Raw genomic sequence first — 18,025 nt, 5'->3', positions numbered from 1 at the left:
TTGTGGACAAGAGCATTGGCAGAAGTGACCACCAAACAGGTTTTGTGGAAATAAATGTCTACATTCACACCTTCCAACCAGCAGCAATGAAAATGAATGCAATGTGATCATATGGTCTTGCATATTTTATTCCTTACTCCATCATTAGGTTAGAATGAACCCTGGTGCAATGAGAAGGGAAGAAAGGCATGACAGGAGAAGCACCAAGTTAACCATCTTCGAGCCTGCATTCAGTATGATCATGGCTGATCATCCAACTCAGAACCCTGTACCTGCCTTCTCTCCATACCCCCGATCCCTTTAGCCACAAGGGCCATATATAACTTCCTCTTAAATATAGCCAATGAACTGGCCTCAACTGTTTCCTGTGGCAGAGAATTCCACAGATTCACCACTCTCTGTGTGAAGAAGTTTTTCCTCATCTCCGTCCTAAAAGGCTTCCCTTTTATCCTTAAACTGTGACCCCTCATTCTGGACTTCCCCAACATCGAGAACAATCTTCCTGCATCTAGCCTGTCCAATCCCTTTAGAATTTTATACATTTCAATAAGATCCCCCCTCAATCTTCTAAATTCCAGCGAGTACAAGCCTAGTCGATCCAGTCTTTCATCATATGAGAGTCCTGCCATCCCAGGAATCAATCTGGTGAACCTTCTTTGTACTCCCTCTATGGCAGGAATGTCTTTCGTCAGATTAGGGGACCAAAACTGCACACAGTATTCCAGGTGTGGCCTCACCAAGGCCTTGTACAACTGCAGTAGTACCTCCCTGCTCCTGTACTTGAATCCTCTTGCTAAGAATGCCAGCATACCATTCGCCTTTTTCACCACCTACCGTACCTGCATGCCCACTTTCAATGACTGTGAAACTTCATGAAAGGGAAATACATCATGCTAAATGGTAGGACAAAGAAAGAAGCAAACAAACCCACAAGCAATGGAGCAGATCCAAGTTCTGTGGCCTTATTGCAAATCAGAAGTCCCATGTGTATGATGCACCTTTTCTTTCTTCTGAGATCCCTAGTCTTTAGCTAAGCTACTTCATACAAAGTGATTCCAAGCAGTATGAAATACATAAAGTCCAAAGGGGCATGACATGGAGCATTAAGACATGCCTCAAGCAGTAGAGTGTCAAGTTAAGGGACTGGTCATTGAAAACTGATATATGTCAAAATATTTCCTCACAGAGAAAGGGGAACCTCTGGAATTCTTTACTCCTAACAGTTACAGACACTAGCTCACTAGAAGTATTTAACATGCAGAAGATATTTTATTTTGACAGTGTGACGAAAGTACACATAGACTAAGATGTTAACTGTCCTGTGCTGGCACCAGTGGGATCAGCAGTTGGTCTGCCACCTGTCTTCAGGAGAAAGAAAGATAAGGAAAACAATGGAGCAGCATTTGGAGATGTTAATGAAGAGACGGGAGAGCTGTCAAGACCGGCTCCTCTTTGAACCCTGAACTGTTTGAAGTGATGGACAGGCGATACCCCAGCAGGGGAATAAAAAGGGACAGGTTCACTAAGGCAGGACACACACGACCACCCCGAGGTAATGAGGCCCTGGAAGCGGTGCGCCTCCCACAAGTCGGTGGGAGTTTTGGAGGGCTGGTCGCGGGACCAAGCCATAGACGCACAGGGTGGAAAGGTACGATCGACGGGAACCTGGTGTGTGTCCGCCCTTGCCTGGGTGCCAGGTTCACCGCAGAGAAAAGATCGTATCTGGAAACGGAGGGGTCACAGTCGGTGACCTCAGAAGACATTACAAAGGGCTCGCCCGAAAGCTGACTGCGAGGAATATTGAAGGTCTGTGTGGAAGCCGTTTTTGAATATTCATTCGCTTTCTCTCTCTCTCCCACGGCAGTGATTACTATGAACTGAACTGAACTCAATTGAACTGAACTTTGCGTCACTTTGAAACTGGTCATTTACCCCTAGACGACGATAGAGCTTGATTGATCCTATTATCCTAGTTTCTGTGTACATGTGTGTTTATCATTGCTGAACTGTTGTATTCATTATCCTTTTGATTAGAGTACTGCGTTGCTTATTTCTTTAATAAAGCTTTCTTAGTTCCAGTAATCCAGACTCCAACTGAGTGATCCATTTCTGCTGGTTTGGCAACCCAGTTACGGGGTACGTAACATAAGTGGGGTTCTCGTCCGTGATTTTGAATGCTAAATTTGGGACGGAGTAAATTGATTGGGTTAAAATTCCCGAAAGAAAGAAAAGACAAACAGCAGAAATGGAGGCTGAGGAATTTATAAAGGCGCCGACCTTGGAGGCATTAGAGGATGCCAGGAAAGCGGAATTGGCAGCTGTGGCCAAACGGCTGAATCTTGTTAAGGGGAAGTCGTCAATGAGGAGAGAGGAGATGCACAGAGCTATCGTAGAGCACTATGTATCTAAAGGTGTGTTTACCCAAGGGGAGCTGGAGAACCTATTGAAAAACCTGCTGGTGACGCGGTACAGGTGCAGCTTGAAAAACTGAGACTCGAGCACGAGTTCTGGGTACGGCAGTTAGAACACGAAGAGAAGCAGTTAGAAAGGCAGGAGAAAGAGAAACAGTTAGAAAGGCAGGAGAGAGAGAGACAGTTACAATGGCAAGAGAGAGAGAAACAGTTGGAGCGAGAAGAAAGGCAGTTGGAGCGAGAGGAGAAACAGAGGGAAAGGGAATTTTTTGAGCTGGAGAGGTTAAAGATAAGGGCAGAGCAGGGGCCCGTGCCGAACCAAGGTGGAGGGTTCCGGGCGACCCAGGAGGTTAGGCTGGTTCCCCCATTTGACGATACTGATGTGGATCGGTACTTTCTCCATTTCGAAAAAGTTGCTACAAGTCAGGACTGGCCGAGGAATAAGTGGGCTGTTTTGCTTCAGAGTGTACTGAAAGGGAAAGCCCAACAAGCTTACTCAGCTTTGTCCGCGGAAGATGCCCAGAGGTATGAGGTGGTGAAAGAGGCCATCCTCAGGATTTATCAGTTGGTCCCGGAGGCATACCGGCAGAGGTTCCAGAATGCGAGGAAGCAGTGGGACCGCACGTATTTAGAGTTTGCCGTGGATGCAGACATATTGTGAGCGTTGGTGCGCCTCAAAGGGGGTAGAGGGGGATTATGACAGACTGCTACAGCTGATTGTGATTGAGCAGTTTAAAAGTTGTGTCCCTGAGGGTATGAGACCCTACGTAGACGAGAAAGAGGCAGCCACGTTAGCCGCAACCGCTAAGTTAGCGGATGAGTATGCGTTGACGCATAAAATGAAGTTTGCCCCGAGTAAAGGCTACCAGAACGGTAGTCAGGACAGCGGGGAGAGTCCGCCAGAAAAGTCAGAAAGTAAGCCGGGGACTAGTGAGAAGGATAAGGTAGACCGCGAGCAGTCTGGTAGGAAGTCTCCTGGGGTTGTCTGTTATAATTGTGGGAAAGTCGGACACTTTGCGTCCAGGTGCTTTGCCCCAAAGGAGACAGGAAAAGGAAAAACGGCGATTTTGACTGGCTGTATCGAGCTGGTAAACGAACCGCTAGGAGAGGAAAGGTCTGCCAAAGTTCGTGAAGGGCGAGAGAGGTTCATCTCGGCCGGATTGGTGTCAGTGAAGGAGGAGTTAAAACCAGTTCCAGTGCAGATCTGGAGAGACACAGGAGCGTGTCAGTCATTGATATTGAAGAGTGTATTAGAGTTTAGCTCAGAGACCCAGACTGGGGAGGTCAAGGTAAAAGGTATTGGGGGAGGGACAGAGGCAGTCCCTTTGCACCAGATACACCTACAAAGCAACTTGGTCTCTGGACTAGCCATGATGGGGGTGAGGACCGAATTACTGATGAAAGGCGTGGAAGTCTTGCTCGGTAATGACCTCGCCGGGGGAATCGTGTTCCCAGCCGTGAGATTGACAGGTCAGCCTGCCAGCATTGAGGCTCCGCCCATGGACTCACAGGTTCATCCCAGGCCTGCCGAAGTAAATTTAGCTGAGACGTACCAGGAGGAGGTAGAAAGTGAAAAGAAGGAGTGTAGTGAAACAAGAGGTAGTGAGGGAGCTGAGACAGACCTGGCATTAGCCAGGAAAGAATTTGTGCAGGCACAGGAGTGAGACGAGGGGCTGATGGTTTTGGCGGAGACAGCTCTCTCTGACGCAGAATTAAGAAGGGAGCCAGTAGGCTATTGTGTGGAGGAGGAAGTGCTAAGGGAGAAAGGGAGACCAAGTACCGTGCCCGCAGATGAGGAATAGGGGGTGGTGCAAAAGAGTTATGGGGATGAGGTTTTTAACCTGGCCCACAAGGTACCCCCCGGTGGATATTTTGCGGTACTGGAGGGAACAGTTGGTGGAATCATGAAAGAGGTTTACCGGCTACCCAGGGGGAAGGATGTTATTGATTATGGCAGACGCAAACTGAGATGGTCACAGGCTTTTGATATGCTAACAAACCTAGTCGGTGTTAGCGCGGAAATCAATGAAGCTAGGGTCCCCCTGATAAGAGAAAAAAACCATTTTGAAAAGATGAGTATGGTATCGACCAGATGGGAGAAGGCTATTGTTTTGGCCAGCTCTGCTGATCAGGTCTCTCCCTTAATCCCCGAACAAAGCAACTCTTTAGGAGAAGTAATTAAACGGCTTGCACCGGTGTGTTTGATTGTCCCCAGGCGATGCAAAGAACTGGGATGTTGGGTGGTGTTTGTCACGCTAAGATAGCCTAGTGAGCAACACCCCTATAGAATGAGTAATTCAGTGACGAAAGGGCTGACGAACACAGAGGTGTGTATTGGCGATGTAATACGGCTGTCTGAAGCCAGCTTGATAGTGAACCTTGAAAAAAATGAGTTCGGCCACACGAAGGTCACTTATCTGGGAATTGTGGTAACACGGGCAGCTGGCAGCGATGTAAGCTAAGGTGCGGGCTACCTCTGACATCCCAACCCCGACAGACAAGAGGGCCCTCAGAAGGCTCTTGGAGATGGTGGGGTACTGTAGGAAGTTTTGCAATAACTCTGCGGTTACTACCCCTCCCCTTCCTACTAAGCCCTTGCGAGAGAAAACTAAGTCGGAATGGGACGACCCTTGTTATTGTGGTCCGGGACGAAACCCAATGAGAGGTTTCATTGATCGCAATTCATCAGTGTTTTTGGCCACTATGAGGTTTGCTAAGTTGGAGCCTGGTTTAAGGGATTATTAATAACACATATAAAAGGAATAGAAAATGTGATTGCTGACTGTCTGTCAGGTGTTGACAACTTAAAATTCTCTGTATTAGCCAAATAGCTGATAAAGATGTATATTTGTGTGTATCAAATAATGTACTCATGTTTGTAATTTTTACCCCGGTAAAAATCCTTAAAGGTGAGCGGTGTGACGAAAGTACACATAGACTAAGATGTTAACTGTCCTGTGCTGGCACCAGTGGGATCAGCAGTTGGTCTGCCACCTGCCTTCAGGAGAAAGAGAGATAAGGAAAACAATGGAGCAGCATTTGGAGATGTTAATGAAGAGACGGGAGAGCTGTCAAGACCGGCTCCTCTTTGAACCCTGAACTGTTTGAAGTGATGGACAGGCGATACCCCAGCAGGGGGATAAAAAGGGACAGGTTCACTAAGGCAGGACACACACGACACCCTGAGGTAATGAGGCCCTGGAAGCGGTGCACCTCCCACAAGTCAGTGGGAGTTTTGGACGGCTGGTCGCGGGACCAAGCCATAGACGCACAGGGTGGAAAGGTACGATCGACGGGAACCTGGTGTGTGTCCACCCTTGCCTGGGTGCCAGGTTCACCGCAGAGAAACGATCGTATCTGGAAACGGAGTGGTCACAGTCGGTGACCTCAGAAGACATTACAAAGGGCTCGCCCGAAAGCTGACTGCGAGGAAAATTGAAGGTCTGTGTGGAAGCCGTTTTTGAATATTCATTCGCTTTCTCTCTCTCTCTCCCACGGCAGTGATTACTGTGAACTGAACTGAACTCAATTGAACTGAACTTTGCGTCACTTTGAAACTGGTCATTTACCCCTAGACGACGATAGAGCTTGATTGATCCTATTATCCTAGTTTCTGTGTACATGTGTGTTTATCATTGCTGAACTGTTGTATTCATTATCCTTTTGATTAGAGTACTGTGTTGCTTATTTCTTTAATAAAACTTTCTTAGTTCCAGTAATCCAGACTCCAACTGAGTGATCCATTTCTGCTGGTTTGGCAACCCAGTTACGGAGTAAGCAACAACAGGCTATGACAATGTGGCACAGGGAAGGAGATGAAGCCTGGGACAGATCAGATATGAGCTTACTGAACAGTGGGATAAGTTGGAGGCATCAGGTGGCCTGCACCTAGTCCTACTTTGTGTAAATCTAGTTAACATCAAGGGCAAAACACTAGTGATAAGAGCTGCACCTTTTACAAAGGAAAATATTTGTGGATGTTGGAGGTCAATTATCCCAACATCCAACAGATATTGTGGATATCTATGCAGGAGTTCCTTGGGGTGGTGTCCACAGCTCAAACATCAACCATCTTAATAACTTCCTTCCATCACCAAGTCTAAAAATAGGGATGTTAACTCCTCATTGGCAACTCCTCAGGAAATGAAGCAGTCCATTGTGCAGCAAAGAATAGACAGTATTCAGGCATGTGTAAATAACACTGATGTCATAAAAATGCCAGACAATAACCAGCTCCATCATGAGGGAGTCTAAATACTTACGCCTGGCTGAATCATTGCCAAGTCTCCTATCATCACCTGCACTCTACCAACTATAAACTATTCAGCACTTGACTTGTATAATAGAGCAGAGACTGAGCTTCCTGTGACAAGCGAATTACTAGTACCTTCTCAGCATCCATACAATGCAAGTCAGAGCACAATAGAAACACAAAACCTTCTGCGATGAGAGCTGCTTCAACAGTGGGCACCCTGCCCACTATCCCCATTTCCTACACTACAGGTGCAACTTACCGCAGTGTTTACAATCTATAAAGTACACAGTTAACTTGCAAACCCCTGACTCCTACCATCAAGAAAAAGTGCTACAGATGCAAAGGAGTACTATCATCTCCAACTGGCAAAACATCCTTTACCCAGAAAGACTACAGCAGCTCAAGAAGATGATTCAGCACCACTTTAAGTTGGGATATTTAGCGAATGATGGTCCGTAAGACCAAAAGACTTACGATCAGAATTAGGTTACTCAGCCCATCGAGTAGCTCCAAACTATTCCATCATGGCTGATCCCGGATCCCACTCAACCCCATACACCTGTCTTCTCGCCATATCCTTTGATGTCCTGACCGATCAGGAAATGATCACCTTTCACCTTAAATACATGCACGGACTTTTCCTCCACCGCAGTCTATGGCAGAATATTCACTCTGGCTAAAAAAATTCCTCCTACCTCTGTTCTAAAGGGCCCCCCCTCAGTTTTGAGGCTCTGCCCTCCAGTTCTGGATGGTCTTACAGGCAATGCTAACATCGCAAAATATGAATGAATGATTAAAATAAAGATTACTGTATACACATACACAGGAAGCTTAGCATCTGCATCTAAATTAATTTGGATATTCTGCAACAATTTCATAAAGTAGTATTACTGGCTGCCAAGGAACAACCTAGTTAGAAAATGCTCACTCAGGTGTGGCTCACTTTAGCCAGAGAGTGGTGAATCTGTAGCTTAGGTTGCCAGAGACAGTTGTGGATACCATCTTTATGGCACATTTAAGGCAGAGATTGATAAATTCTTGATAGATCAGGGCATGAAGGGATACAGGGAGAAGACAAGAGATTGGGGCTGAGAGGGAAAATGGATCAGCCATGATGAAATAGCAGAGTAGACTCGATGGGCCAAATGGTCTAATTCTACTCCTATATCTTACGGTCATATAAATGATCCATCACTTTAGAGCTTTTACTGCTGACTGGGAAAGATTCAATAAGCAGACTACCAGAATATAGACTGCAAAAGTAAGTAAGACATTTTATATCATTTTTATTGCTGATCTCAGTGGATTTTCTTTTAAACCCGGAACATGCTTAAATTTACTGCAAGCACTGAAATTATACTAATTATGCTAATTAAGAGTCATGATGGATTTGTTCATTCTATCATGTAGCATCAGAGGTACCTTCTTGACCAACTTCCCAAGTAGGACCTTGGCAAAGGCCTTGCTGAAGTCCACACAGACAACATCCACGACCTTGCCTGTATCAACTTTCCAGGTAATTTCCTCAGAAAACTATCAGTTTGGTCAGACACAACCTACCACACACAAAGCCATGTTGACTACCTCAAATCAGTTCCTGTCTATCCAAATAGGGATACATCCAATCCCTTAGAATATCTTCTAAGTACATACCCACTACTGACATCAGGTTCACCAGCCAATAAATTCCTGGCTTATTCTTAGAACCTTTCTTAAACAATGGAACAACATTAGCTATCCTCCAAATCCTCCAGCACCTCATCGATGGGCAAGAACGTTTTAAGTATCTCTGTTACGTCCCCTGCGATTTCTGCACTAGTTTCCTACAGAACACCTTCTCAGGTCTAAGAGAAATTATCTACCCTAGTTTGCCTGAAGACAGCAAACACCTCCTTCTCTGTAAACTGTATAGGGCCCATGACCTCACTGCTTTTTGCCTCACTACGAGAGCCTCTGTGTCCAAGTAAATACAGACACAAAAAATCTATTTAAGATATCCCCCATCCCTTCTGGCTCCATGCATAGATGACCACTGATCTTCTAGGGGATCAATTTTGTCCCTTGCTGTCCTGTATTCTTAACATATCTGTAGAAGGCCTGGGGATTCTCCTTCAGCTTGTGTGCTAGAGCAACCCCATGCCTTCTTGTAGCTCTCCTGATTTCCTTCTTAAGTGTTCTCTTGCATTTCTTATACTCAAGCACTTCATTTGCTCCTTTCTACCTAGACTCTCCCTTCCTTTTTCTTAACCAAGGTTAACAACAAAGTTCCCTAAACCTGCTATCTTTGCCTTTCATTCTGACAGGAATATACAAAAGTTCACTTTTTCACCTTTAACAAATCACCTCTCACTGCTTTCCTCCAAAGAGATAAGCCGTAGCTTGCTCAACCAATACTCATAAGACATGCTGTGTAATCCAGGCAGCATCCTGGTAAATGTCCTCTGCACCTTCTCTAAAGCTTCCACATCCTTTCTCTCCCGAGGTGACCAGAACTAAACACAATATTCTGAGTGTGGTCTAACCAGAGCATTACAGAGCTACAACATGACCTTGCAGCTCTTGAACCGAAATCTCCAACTAATGAAGGCCAACATACCATACACCTTCTTAACCACCCTATCAACTCATGCTGGAACTTGAGGGATATCTGGACATGAGGCCCAAGATCCTTGTGTTACTTTATCAATAAATTCAATCAGACTTGTGAGACACGACCTGGCCCTCGCAAAGCCATTTTGACTATGCTTCTCCAAATGCAAGCAAATCCTGTCTCTAAGAATTGTCTCTAATAGATTGCTTATCACTGACAGAAGACTCACTGGTTTATGATATCCAGGGTTACCGAACAAAGGAATAACATTTGCCATCATCCAGCCAACTGGTACTATTTCAGTGGCCACTGAGGACCTCTCCTACTTCCTCGGACTTCAGGAGCATTTCCTCTTTTATCCCTCATTGGTCCTACCCTTGCTTTAGTTAACTTCCTGTTCTTCATGTATGTGTGAAACATCTTGGGATTTCCCTTAATCCTATTCGCCAAGCCCTTCTTATGTCCCCTACTTGCTCTCGTAAATCTATTCCTAAGCTCCTTCCTAGCCACCTTGCAAATTTTAAGAGAACTAGGCTTCCTAAACCTTAAGTATATTTTTTTTCTTCCTCTTGACTAGATGCACCACGTATCTTGTCACACGTGGATCATTTCCCCTCCCATCCTTTCCCTGCCTCAATGGGACAAACCCTCTGTTGCTATTGGCCTACAGAATACTCCCAATGGACTAATTGCTTCCTTTCTGCCCGTTTCTTACTTCCACCCACACTGACTCAGCAGAAGATCCCTCCAAAAATTCCTCCTTGTATGCAGCTGTGATACCATTCCTGATTTTCATGCTACTCCCCCACCTCATTTACCTCCCTCTCTGTCCCTTTTGAAACATTAAAACCCAGGAACATCCAGCAGCCGTTTCTGGCCTTGCGGCAAACAAGTCTCTATAATGGCCACAATATCATAGCTCTATGTACTATCCCATACTCTCAGTTCCTCACTCTTGGTCCTTGTTCATCGCCACAGTTCTGAATCGATGAATTCATTGCCACAAATGGTTGTGAAGGCTATGTCAATAGGTATATTTAAAGCAGAGGTTGATAGATTCTTGATTAGTTAGGATATAAAGGGTTACGGGAAGACTTCAGAAGAATGGGGTTGAGAGGGATTATAAACCAGCCATGAATGCTCTAATTATGCTCCATTGCCTTATGATCATCCACCTAACTACAATTATGAGCTTTCCACTGCCTATCCTGCCTCACAGTCTCTCTTCAGGTTACATATACCTTTACACCAACTGCCCCATTCTCTGACCCATAGCTCTGGCCAACTCCCATCTCCCTGCCCAACTAATTTAAACCTTCCCAACAGCTCTAGCAAACTTGCCTGCAAGGATATTGGTCCCCCTCAAATTAAGGTGTAATCTGTCCCTTTTTGCAGGTGATACCTTCCCCAGAGATCCCAATGATTCATAAATCAAAAACTCGGTCCCCTACATCAATTCTTCAACCACATCTTCATCTACCAAATCATCCTATTCTTACCTTCACTGGCGCATTGCACAGGCAGCAATCCCGAGACTGCCACTTTTAAGGTCCTGCTTTTCAGCTTCCTACCTACCTCCCTATACTCCCACTTCATTCTCCCTATATAATCACCACCACTTTCTACTTCTCCCTCCTTCCCTTCTCACCTTACACTTATGTGTCTGTGAAGCCAAGCACAGTTCCAAAGCCAAATTTTAGTGTGCTGACTGATGACAGCACTGTTGTTGGCCGAAGCAAAGGAGGTGACGAATCTTCACACAGGAGGGATATTGAAAATCTAGTTGTACTGTACCATATCAACCTCTCAATATCAGCAAAATCAAAGTGCTGATTATTGACTACAAGAGGAAGAACCAGAGATCCATGAGCCAGTCCTCATTAGGGGACTGGAGGGGGACAGGGCCAATAACTTTAAAATTCCTTGGTGTTATCATTTCAGAGGATCTGTCCTGGAACCAGCATGTAAATGCCATTACAAAGAAGGCATGGCTGCACTCAAATCTCTTAGAAGCTTGTGCTGATTCGCTATGTCAAACGTCTATAGATATAGATTGCAGTGTATCCTGACTGCTTGTATCACAGCCTAATACAAAAACACCAATGATCAATAAGAGAAAAGCCTACAAAAAGTGGTGGATACAATCCAGTCCATCATAGCAAAAGCCCACCCCACCAAAGAAACACAACTACAAGGAGCGCTGCCACAAGAAGGCAGTATCCATCATCAAGAACCCTGCCATCCAGGCCATTCACTCTTCTTGCTACTATCATTAGGCAGGAAGTATAGGAGCCTCAGGTTCCACACCACCATGTTCAGGAAGTTATTACCCTACAACCAATAGGCTCCTGAACACGCATGGATAACTTCACTCACCTCAACTATGAGCTGATTCTACAATCTAGACTCACTTTCAAGGACACTACAATTCATGTTCTCAGCATTATTTATATATCTGTTTGTGTATTTTATTATTAGTATTTGTTTTATTCTTGCATTTGTAGTTTGTTTTCTTTTGCACATTGGTTGGTTGTAAGTCTGTGTGTAATTTTTCATTGATTCTGTTGTATTTCTGTGCTCTATTGTGAACGCCTGCAAGAAGATAAATCTCAGGGTAGCAGATTGTGGCATATACATACTTTGAGAATAAATTTACTTTAAAGCCACTTGAATTTGCTTCTAAGACACCGAGTCGGTGTCAGTGCTATGGCTTTCCTCTGCTAGTTCACATCCCACCCACCCCCTCAACAGTATCTAAAGCTGTAATTGAGGGGATCGGCCACAGGGGTACCCTTCACTGGCTGCTTATCCCCTCCTTCCCACTCTTGATGGTCACCTAATTACTTGAGTCTTGCACCTTAGGTGTAACAACCTCTCTGTATCTTCTGTCAATTAACCCTCAGCTTCCCAAACAATCTAGAGTTCATCAGCTCCAGATCCATAACAGTATTTTTTCAAGAAGTTGCAACTGGATGTACTTTTTGCAGGTGTAGTCCTCAGAGATACTGCAATTTAAATTTCATTGCAAAGTAATTTTACAAAACAATGCTCACATTAACAATTTAGCAATCGACCACTGACACATGGTAATATTAAAAAACAGTTAGTTCTGAAGACTTTGGTAACGATAATAATTAAAAAACCCTAAAAATTTAGTCAATAGATAATTGGATAAAGTACGAGATCAAAGGTCCTGAATAAATTCAGGTTCTGAATTCTGGAGCAGGAAGCTGACAGGAAATATTCTAGACGTAATGAATTTTAAGGAGACAAAGCCGATTTCAACAGAGGAAAATAAGGACACCAGTAATATTAAATTAAATATTAATTAAGGAAATAGACAGTTACTGGTGGTTTTAACAAATCCAAGGAGAGGAAGAGTTTCAGAAACTTTGGAATTAGCAAGTTGGCTTGTGAGGTATATTTCAAAAATGTGACTTCAGATAAGGGATAAAAAGATAATAAGAGTGTGCTTGGAATTTCACGAGGCACAGTACCTACACCTACTGGAAGTAAAGTTAAATTCTTCACTTCAAGGAAAGTGTTATTCATGCTCTAACTGGGGGAAACAAATGAAGCAAGAAAGTTGAAGCAGCTAATAAATGGTACAAGAAAATCACTTCAGGTTATTTTCATGTAACTCAAATATCGGTACTCCTGAAATTTTAAGTCATGGTCATACCAATCAAATTAGCTTGCTACCTTACTGCCAAGTAGATGAGTTATTTCAGACAAGCAGTGTCCATTATTAGCTGTACCACATAGTCTTAAAAAAAACTTGGTCAATATCCAAATCTGACAGAGCCATCAACAAACACATTAATGCGTTTTTTTTCCCTTAGTGAATGCTAATAATCTTACTACACATTTCTAGCAATAGCAGTTTTATCTGGGATTTCAACTAGACATAAATTCAAATAACTTTACAACATAATGCACATTCAATGCATGTCCGTTACCATCTGTTTTTGCTGTGTACACATAGCTCAGAGTATAATTCATTGTTTTTCTTAAATAAAAGAAGCTTATACATCTGTTGAAACATATGAAACAAAATCTACTAAAACACTATTGGTTCATCATTGCACACATTTTCCTTTTGTTAAGTAATGGAATAAAGAAACCTTTCCTGCAAAGAATTAGGAACAGAGAAACAAAGAATGACAATGATGCAATCTATAAAACTGAACTCTTCGGGTGATGTTTTAATTTAAGCATCTCATCTTGAAACAGGATAATACTGGATGAGTGGTATGTAACCACTCTGCCTAGTGCCCAAGGTTTCTAACCTAACAAATTAGAATTAAATAACTCCAGTGCCAGTTTGTAAAAGGCCAAAAGCTACCCAGCTATGGCTTTCAATCCATAATCTGCGAAACTGTTTACTGCTTCTTACCTCTTTACTAGAGACTGGAAACTTTCATATTATATGAAATTTTCTCACACAGAAGGAAACCACTTGTTTTCTTTTAACCCACTTTCTCTCACATGTGTATGTATTTAAACCACTTTGATCCTCCCACTAGTCACCTATGTTAAGGTAATTTACAGAACTTAATTAACATAATAATCAGTCCATTTTTGGAATATGCCTTCAACCCATGTGGTCAAAGGAAAACAGGAAAATTCTGCAGATAGCACCAAGAACTAGGTGTCACGAGCACTAACTTCTGCACTACAGAAGTTAGTGCTCGTGACACCTAGTTCTTGGTGCTGTCTGTAGAATTTTCCCGTTTTCCTTTTATATGCAGATCATCGGATGATAATCACAACACTAAACTACTGAACACACACCAGGAGCCAACGTCATCCTCAAATCATAACAAATACCACTTTATAATGTTGTATTATCCACTGTCGGATAATAGATAGATGGTTCATGATGGGGTACCTTCAGCTTTGAAATGAATTGGGGAAAATACTACAATTTAAAAGTGATGTTAACATTTGATTAATTTGTTATACTTTGCACTTCAACAACACTTATAATTAACAAGAATTTCTAAAACCACTCATAAAATCCAGCCAAATAGCAAAATGATACAAAGTTCTTTAAAAAAGAAAACACCATTTTATCATTGTGGTTAAGTATCATGACACTCAGATAACACTAATTATTATCCTGAGCTCTAAATGAGTCCAATTAAGCATTTTTCTTACAAAGAACTACCAATTTTCAATAAAGTATACAAGCAAAATTTCAAATGGCAGTCAAACAACTAACACAATTGAACTGAATTCTGAGGACTGCAGATAGATTTCAAAGAGAATGGAGTGCATGACTGAAAGCAAATTTGATTATTGTTAGATTCAAAGTACAGGTTGAGCACCTTATCTCAAATTCCAAAATCTGAAAACCTCCAAAATCTATTTTTCTTTTCAATTGCTGATATGATGTCACAAATGGAAAATTCCACGAGGCACTGGGAAGGTTCCTACGCACCACAGGCAATTCTGAGAAATGATCTTACATATGTAATGAACAGAAATTAATGAAAAATAGAAAAACACTGCATTAAGTGAAAAATGAAGATCTCAACTGTGTATTGAAAGAGTGGATTCGTCAGCATCGGAGTTAAGCATATGCCGCTTAACGGTATACTGAACATGAAACAAGTCAAGATGTATCACACCAAAGTGAAAATTGAAAATAATTGTGAATATTCAGCCAGCTGGTTGCAGAAATTTAAGAAAAGGCTCTGCATTAAACACCTAAAGATTTGTGGTGATAAACTGTCTGCAGATCACAAAGCAGCAGAGAAATTAATTTATGAGCTTGCCGAGAACATCACTGATGAAACTGTAACACGTGACAACATGGCTGCATCAGTACATACAGTACTGTGCAAAAATCTTACGTACATCAAGTGTTTCATGAAATCTGTTTCTTAGGCACCCTAGGTATATATACGGGCCTACGACTACAGAATTGTATGTGAGATAAGCAAGTGTAAGACAAGGACTGTGTAGCTGTAGCAGAAAAATTCAGTTGGGAATAATGGCCATGCCAAACAGCCACTGACTGTCTACCTGGGGAGGCAAGGTACTGATAGCCTACCTTTCAGATGGTTCAATGTACACATATTGTTTTTTTTTACACAAAATTATTAAAAATATTATATAAAACTACATTCAGGGTATTTGTACAAGCTGACCATGGAATGTAAATGAATTTTGTGTTTTAGACTTGGTTCCCATCCCCAAATATCTTATTATATAGATGCAAATATTTCAAAATTTAAAATCCAAAACACTTCCAGCCGCTGGCATTATGGATAAGGGGTGCTCAACCTGTATTTCCAAAATGAAAATCTGCAACATGTTACTCCAGCTGCTTGAAAGGTGACTGAAACCATTCCTATTAATATAGAAGTGCTGCAAAACATCAAATTCCTGAATTATCATTATCATGGGATGAATCTAACCATGATTATTATTCATCGGAATTTGTATTGGTTGGTGTAAAATGCGCATTCAATTAATCGTCTGCTTGGGTGTTTGTGAGATTATAAAACTGAGCATGCTTTCCTTATTCTTGTAAATATAATAGTTTTAGATATCAATAATATCAAATAGAACTAAAAAAAAATTAAAGCTGCCATGTACTTTTCCATCAGCATTGTTTTTACTAATTATTACAAGTGGTTTGGCCACAGAAGACATGGGAGTAGTGTTATTCTGACTGAAAGCGATGCAGAGAACAGTAACCTTTGAGTGTTTTGTCCTCAGGATCTTAAGAGGGCAGATTAATGAGGTGGATCAAAAAGGATATAACTCTTTTTATTAGTCAGGGCAAGAATACAAAAGAAAGGAGGTGATGCTGGAACTATATACAACAGTAAGCAAGACATTGACAACTACATACATTTCTAGTCACACATTTCAATAAACATTCTGTATGATTGTACGCAAGAGTGGATGCTGCCATGATTGTAAATTTAATAGCGAAGAAGAAAGACTGGGTAAGCTGGGAGTGTTTCCTTTGAAAGAAAGGCGGCTGGAGGAGATACTTAATGATGGTTCAGAAAATTATGAAAGAGAAAGCAGGATGAATCGAGAAGCACAGCTTCAGAGTAATTGGAAGAAAGATTAAAGGGGAGATGTAGAACATTCCCCTTCAGTCACAGGGAAGCAGGAAACAGCAACTCATTGCCTAAAAGAGGGTGGAGGCAGAAACCCTCATCACCTTTAAACCATTATTTATTGTATACTTAGAGCTATGACTTGCTGAGCTGGGAACTTTGAGCTGGAAACTGGGATTAGATTTGGGAGTCTTTTTGGAAGAGTACATATATGATGGGCTAAATGACCTCCTGTGTTATAATTTTTTGATTCTTTTACATTGATCAAGATAAATTTTCTTCCCAGATTCTGAATGCCAAAACACAAACTGAAGATACTTCTAAGAGCCACTCTGTTTCTGCCACAGTTATACCGTTATCCCAGCTAAGTCACTGCAACCCCTTCCCGTTCACCCACTCTTCCCTTTCACAATGCAAGCAAGTTAGAGACAAATTTAAAACCTCTTTATACTTACATAGTTTGCACAGTAAGTGGAATATAATGTAGAAAGTGGAATATAATGTGGAAAAAGACAGAGGAAAAGAATAAAGAATAACTTCCAGAAATATAACCATACGAGCACCTCATCTCTCCAATATGTGTGCTTGAGCAAAACCAATAAAGATGCCCAACATAAAAAGTGTTAATTGCTGTCATTGAACAAATGGATAGGCAGGTCCCTTCAACACAAGCCCGAAAAAAATAATTTCCTTATAAACTTTGAGAATGCTAGATTGAGTTCAATTCTGAAAAATGAAAACTAAATACAAGCTTATCACAAGCAAAACTATCCATTCTCTATTATAAGAGAGCATAAAGTTGATTTTTAAGGTGATAGAAAAACGTAATGAAAATTGCCAATTAATAATGTAATTACTTATAACCTTCTATCGATATTTAATCAGATCTCAAAACTTGAGCAAATTCTTCTAAAATAACAAAATCCAAAACAAAAGTGCATAACACATTTCAAACAATGGAACTTTTAACCACGTTACGAGTTAAGACATTTTCCAAATGTAAGAACGAATTCTCGAGGGGGAAGAAAAGTTTAGAAATCTGGTTAATATAAATATAACATAAAGGCAACATGTCCTGTTTTTAAAATCAACATTTTACTTACACAGCTGTTTTTATCAATGTCTGTTTTAACACTGAACACATTTTACTCATGACCATCTTTTAGCTCAGATATAGAGATCCGGTTTGTGAATTTCAATATAAAAAGTTTCTTAAGGCAACTCTACCAGTAAAGTAGCTTCACTTGAGCTGACAGTCAGTATTCTGCCCTCAAGGCAAATGTCATCACTGTACAACTTCATGGTGGGCAATATTCTGCTGAATTACACCACCAATTTCTCATCATAAGTAACTCAAATTGTTTTTACAGATACAAAATACATTTATATGCCATTTTAAAACCAGAACATCAATAACTACCAACTGCAATCCTTAAATTGTACAAGATACACTATCTCTCTCTGATTTGTGCAACATGATGACTCAATTTGAGGAAAAGTGCAGGAAATTGAACAAGAGTAGGCTATCATACAGCCACATTATACTAAGCTTCTTTTGCACACACTAGCATGCATTCAGCTCCACTGGCTCTAATATGGCTGGATATAAAAAGACAAAAGCAATTCTTTTCCTTTAAACTTTACTATGGTGTGACAAATTGCCTCCCAACCCTGAAGAGTTTAATCA

General features: G+C 41.7%; 1 protein-coding gene across 3 annotated transcripts in view; it reads right to left on the bottom strand.

Annotated features, from left to right (window-relative positions):
• Window positions 1–18,025, bottom strand: part of mtor (mechanistic target of rapamycin kinase) — a 343,897-nt gene that overhangs the window by 174,522 nt on the left and 151,350 nt on the right. The window lies entirely within an intron of this gene.

Source organism: Mobula hypostoma, chromosome 25, assembly GCF_963921235.1.
Source record: "Mobula hypostoma chromosome 25, sMobHyp1.1, whole genome shotgun sequence".
Lineage (NCBI taxonomy): Eukaryota > Metazoa > Chordata > Chondrichthyes > Myliobatiformes > Myliobatidae > Mobula > Mobula hypostoma.
The sequence above is the reverse complement of the archived record's forward strand: the minus strand, read 5'-3'. Positions and strand labels throughout refer to the sequence as shown.